This window comes from Petromyzon marinus, unplaced genomic scaffold, assembly GCF_048934315.1.
Source record: "Petromyzon marinus isolate PM22_M1 ecotype Great Lakes invasive population unplaced genomic scaffold, UKy_Petmar_22M1.pri1.0 PM_G_Scaffold_43, whole genome shotgun sequence".
Taxonomy (NCBI): domain Eukaryota; kingdom Metazoa; phylum Chordata; class Hyperoartia; order Petromyzontiformes; family Petromyzontidae; genus Petromyzon; species Petromyzon marinus.
This window is the reverse complement of record NW_027422995.1, coordinates 1,193,552-1,199,215: the sequence shown is the minus strand read 5'-3', so window position 1 is coordinate 1,199,215 and position 5,664 is coordinate 1,193,552.

The following is a 5,664-nucleotide window of genomic DNA, read 5'->3' as shown; positions in this document are numbered from 1 at the left end:
ACAGCAGGAAGTAGTATGACGTCACTTCCCACCCACGAGCGGCTCTGTAACTGAATAAATTATATTTTGATTTAAAGCTTTCGTGACTGCAGTAATTCATATTCTTAGTTCTTTCGGTAAAGTCACCTTGAAGGGAAACAACAAAATAATAAAATATATATAAAACAATAAAAATTCTCACGACGTTTCGACCATAACACAAACGGTCGTCTTCAGGTGTGTTGGTTTGCATAAATTTATTTTTAAACGGTGCATTTATTTATTTATAAAAAACGTTAGCGCCACGCGCAGCGATTTGGCTGTTTATTTAGGACTAGTCCATCTATATTCTGAAAAGAGGAGGGGGGAGACGACATTTTTTTAAATTAATGTATGCTGTCTGAAAGCCACTCTAATTGATTGTTCATGCTTACAGTGGCTTTCAGACAGCATACATTAATAAAAAAAAATTTCGTCTCCCCCCTCCTCTTTTCAGAATATAGATGGACTAGTCCTAAATAAACAGTCAAATCGCTGCGCATGGCGCTAACGTTTTTTATAAATAAATAAATGCACCGTTTAAAAATAAATTTATGCAAACTAACACACCTGAAGACGACCGTTTGTGTTATGGTCGAAACGTCGTGAGAATTTTTATTGTTTTATATATATTTTATTATTTTGTTGTTTCCTTTCAACGTGACTTTACCGAAAGAACTAAGTATATGAATAAATTATGTTAATGAGTCTGGAATCTACGTCGAGGGATGGGGGCGTGGGCGCTGAACCCGTCGCAATATAATCGCGACGGCTTAAGGATACATTATGTTAATGAGCCACCAGTCACTGGGCGTAGCTGTGCCCAAATAAGGATTGCCACTGGAACGATATCGGCAGTGACTCTGCAGAAATTAAAATAACGCTCAAGAGCACGGTTGATTTAGATTCATTTTCCATTGCCCCCTCCTTTGGGTGCGTGAACTCAGCAACAACGTGGACATTATTGTGTGTACAGTGTGTGTGTGTACACACACTGTGTGTGTGTACACGTACACACTGTGTGTACGTACACTGTGTATGTACATACACACAGTGTACACACAGTGTACGTACATACACTACACACACACAGTGTGTACGTACACACTGTGTGTGTGTAGTGGAGGGCAAAGTCGACCCATGGCATCTTATCATCAATTAATTTTTTAAAATGTATTATTTTTATTTGTTATTTGTATTAAATTTTTCAATCTTTTATTGTTTTTGCTTTGTTTTCTATCTACGTGACTTTACCGAAAGAACCAGGAATATGGTAGCGTATTCTCTACTTGTTGCAGAGGTTCAAAGTTCAAATCCGACAGGCACACCTGGCTGCCCCAGTAACATTCACCACAATATGCGCTGTTCTGCTTCACGGCGGATGTAAAACAGAGTATTGTGTCACTCACAACGCACAGGTCATTCCATGTTGGTGGCACGGTCAAAATTGTGGTTACTTCCAAACATTATCCAGAAACTCCACAGGGAGATGACGCGTCAATGATCGCCCCCTACCGACAGACTCATGTCCACGTGCAGGCCGGTGCAGGGCCACTTTGTGCCACACAGGGGCAGCTGCCACTAGGGGGCGACCTTCCATTGATTGAGATGAGGTTCGATACGAAACACCCGAGTTGCTGAGGCAATTAGGCAAGCGACTTATGAGTGCAAATATGTTGTTTATAACGTAGTGAATGGTTGGGAGCTTAATTGTCTCTCGCTCCTGCTCACAAATTTACCCAGCCCACAGCTCCACAGATACCAGCCGCTCTTCCTGGGCAGGTTCGGTTACGTACGGTGCGAAATAAGTTCCAGATACACACACACAGAGACTCACACAGATACACAGAGACCCATAGATTATCACGGTTGGCTACATACGGAGCGTAATAAATTACAGATAAACACTCCTTTGAGCAAGTTTGAGTCGCGAGCCGTGGAAGTTGACCGGGCGCGTGTTGCTACTGACAGTCGTTGAATACGGTTGTATAGACGCTGATAAAGAGACACACACACAGACAAAACAGGCGGACAGACACAGACAAGAGGAACACAGAGACGACAGAGAGACACAGGCAGAGATAAACACAGAGGCAAACAGATGACACAGACGGACAGAGACAGAGAGATGTTGAATCGAACACACTGAACTCGCTCCATTGAAAGAGATTCCTCGATCTTCGCAATGCCCGGAAGTCGTTCTTATTCTTATTGATTTAATTGCGTGTGGTGTGTACGTGCAAGCAATGTGGGATATCGATGTACACAGATATGAACAAGATCAGCAGACAAGACGTCTTTAATTTGATCGGTCTCTCCACGAAACAAAGGAATGTTGAACACGAAATATAAATCGCACGGCCTTCGTGCGAGTCCATAATTACTGCAGCATTGCTTCAGTGCAAGCCAACTGTGGACCGGTTTTGGTGGACACTGTGTGTGTGTACACTGTGTGTACACTGTGTGTACACTATGTGTGTGTGTGTACACTGTGTGTGTACACTGTGTGTGCAAGCCAACTGTGGACCGGTTTTGGTGGACACAATGTCTCAACAGCAATGGGGCGTGCTTCAAGCCATGGTTGTGAACATCCAGACGTTAATCAGCAAGGAGCATTTCTAGTCCAAGTTCGACAAAATCCAAGTCAACACGTAAGACAGAATTATAATTCGTGTTGCAGAGAATGTATCTCCTCTACGTGTAACTTTAAGGTGGTATGTCTTGTAACTGATGAATGATCCGAGTGTGCTTTCTATGTCAAAGACAATGAGTTGCTCCAGATGCTTCCCGAAACACAAAAATACCCTTTGACCTGTATCACAAGAACAACGGGTCTCCCCTGAGTTATTTGTACAGGTTATTTCCAAAAACAACACACACACTTTGTCCTAACATCACTTATTCAATGTTTGACCCTTATAAATGAAATGATGCATGTACACACAAAATCAGACAAGTGTTCATTCTGAATTATTGACAGGCATTTTAACATTTAATTACTGCAGTGAAATATACTGCATCAGATAACATCTGATTAAGCTTTTTAAAAAAAATGCACCGTCTGCTTAACAGTGGATGTAACACATACTATTGTGTCATTCAAAACGAGTAGGCCATTGCATGCTGGCGTCTGAGTGAAAATGTAGCAAATTCTAAACATTACCTACAAACTACACAACTGAGATGACACGTCAATCACGCCCCGTAAGGACAGGCTCTTGTCCACATGCAGGCCGGTGCAGGGCCACCACCTTGTGCCACACAGGGGCAGCTACTACTTGGGGATGCTCTTCGAGTGTTTCAGGTGAGGTACGACACCAAACTCCGAGTCGCTGAGGCGATAAAGCAAGCACCATGTAAAAGCAATTATTATGATAACATATTGAATGCTTGGGAGCTTATTGGCTCTTGCTCCTGGTTAGAGATCTACCCAACCCACAGGTCCACAAAGACTGGCCGCTCGCTCTTACTCTGCAGGTTGAACCTAGGAATTGAGTGTTCAACTTTGCATTCTTGTCATTAAAGGCCTGTGACAAAGGTGCATCTATTGGAGCGACATTGTCTCTGGCTTACACATCTACCGGGTCTCCACTTGACTTTGTTTTGTCTCGGAGGAAGTCCACCCACACCTCCACTTCCACAAACTGCTGGGAGTTGCCTCTCTCTGCCTCAGTCAGAATTCTCCTCCTGCATCACGTTGCCTTCATCAATGTAAAGGTCCCATTCTGGAGATGAATCTTCATCTTCACATTTCACCTTCACTTCTTCGCTCTTCACTTCTTCACATTTCACTATCACCTCTTCATATTTCACCTCGATACCTTTAAAAGTGTCCAAGCTTGGATTTTCTTCTGGTTCGTGTTTCATGAGGGATGGGCTCATTGCAGCACTTTGACTTTCACAAGCTGATTTCAGACTCCACTCCTTGTGGATCTTCTGATGCTTCTGTGTTCCCTGGTGTACTTGAAGATTTGATGAATTTGCAAACATCTGCCTGCACAGAGTGCACTTGAAGGGTTTCTCTCCCATGTGAGTTCTCTGGTGTGTTACAAGAGCAGATGACTGTGAAAATGCCTTCACACACACAGTGCACTTGAAGGGTTTCTCTCCTGTGTGTGTTCTCTGGTGTATTTTAAGAACTGATGGCCATGCCTTGTTACACACACTGCACTTGAAGTGTTTCTCTCCCGTGCGAGTTCTCTGGTGCTGTGTCAAATTTCCAGTCCGATCCGTGCTGTATGCACGCTGGTCGCATTGTTGACTTGTCATACCGAGCTGTGCTGACTGACTTTGCTCCATCAGACCAGCGTCAGCTGCAGACTGAAAAAAATAATATCCACACCATCTACACGTCAGTATCGATGCACAGAGGAATGCATATATAGTCACATGTGACTTACACGTCTATACTTATTCAAATATTCATGATGTAGTGAAAAAGTGTCCCAAATGCATCACACGCCTGATATGGCAGTCATCCCGGGACGGGGACTGGCACCTCGGGGGGCTATGTGGTGCCACAACAGCGAAGCCGCTCCGTCGAAACCGGGCCCGTCGCTGTGCTGCTGCGACCGAGAAGCCACCCGGCTCCCATCACAGCACTTCCCCCACCACCCCCCCCCCCCCACCTAAACACACACACACTCAAGTAGGGCCTCATGGGGAGGGGAGGGGGGCACCTGCCCTGAGTTTTTACCCGAGAGGCCCCCTCGTGGGGGTGCTCCACGGTTTCTCAGGGTCAGGGAATTGGCAGGCACCCCCCCCCCCCCCAGGCCAAATGGCACTGCGGCGCCGTGGCTTAACTTAGAATTAAATGACCACGGAGAACTCACGGAGAACCGCAGTGAGGAGATGCCCAAGACACACACGGACCAGCAGACAGGTGGGGAGCGGGGCAGCGCGGGTTAAGCGTCTCTACCCATGGTGCACCGCGGGCTAGCGTCTCTACCCATGATGCACCGCGGATTAACGGCCCTACCCATGATGCACCGCGGATTAACGGCCATACCCATGATGCACCGCGGATTAACGGCCTGACCCGTGATGCACCGCGGATGGGCGGTGTGAGGGCTTTGAAAGGAGGATTAAAAGGGACGCTTTGGGGAAGCACGGGGCCATTTTTATTATTTGACTGGAGATCAACAGGAGGGAGGGATCGGGGAGCCGTCACCTGACTGTTACTCGCACGTCCGTGAGACGGGGCAGAGAACAGCCAGATTCTGTTTACAGCATCATCTATCCGCGACCTCCATCGCTGCGAGGTCAGACCGTAAGTACGAGGGAGAGAGGTAAGACAAAGGGACGAAATTCGGAGAGAAAATAGAGGGCAGACAGGTCCATTAAGTATCAGGCAGTAGCGAGATCGGTTAGACCTGTCCTGCTGGTCCGTACTGACACACACAGTCTAGTTCGATACTCGCGGGGAATAAAACCACTAATAGGATAAAGCTGTGTCGTGGTCACTGTGAGTGCGAGGAGGGAGACGGAGTGTTTGGTGTTCGCATATCGGTACGAGTGTGTACAGAGTGTTTTGTGTTTGCGCGCATACGCGGCTGTTTGCAGCGAATAAGGGAGTAGAACGTGCTTAGTGTCCGTACCTGTACGATCGTTTACAGTATTGTTCAGCGCGCGCGTACCTACACGAAT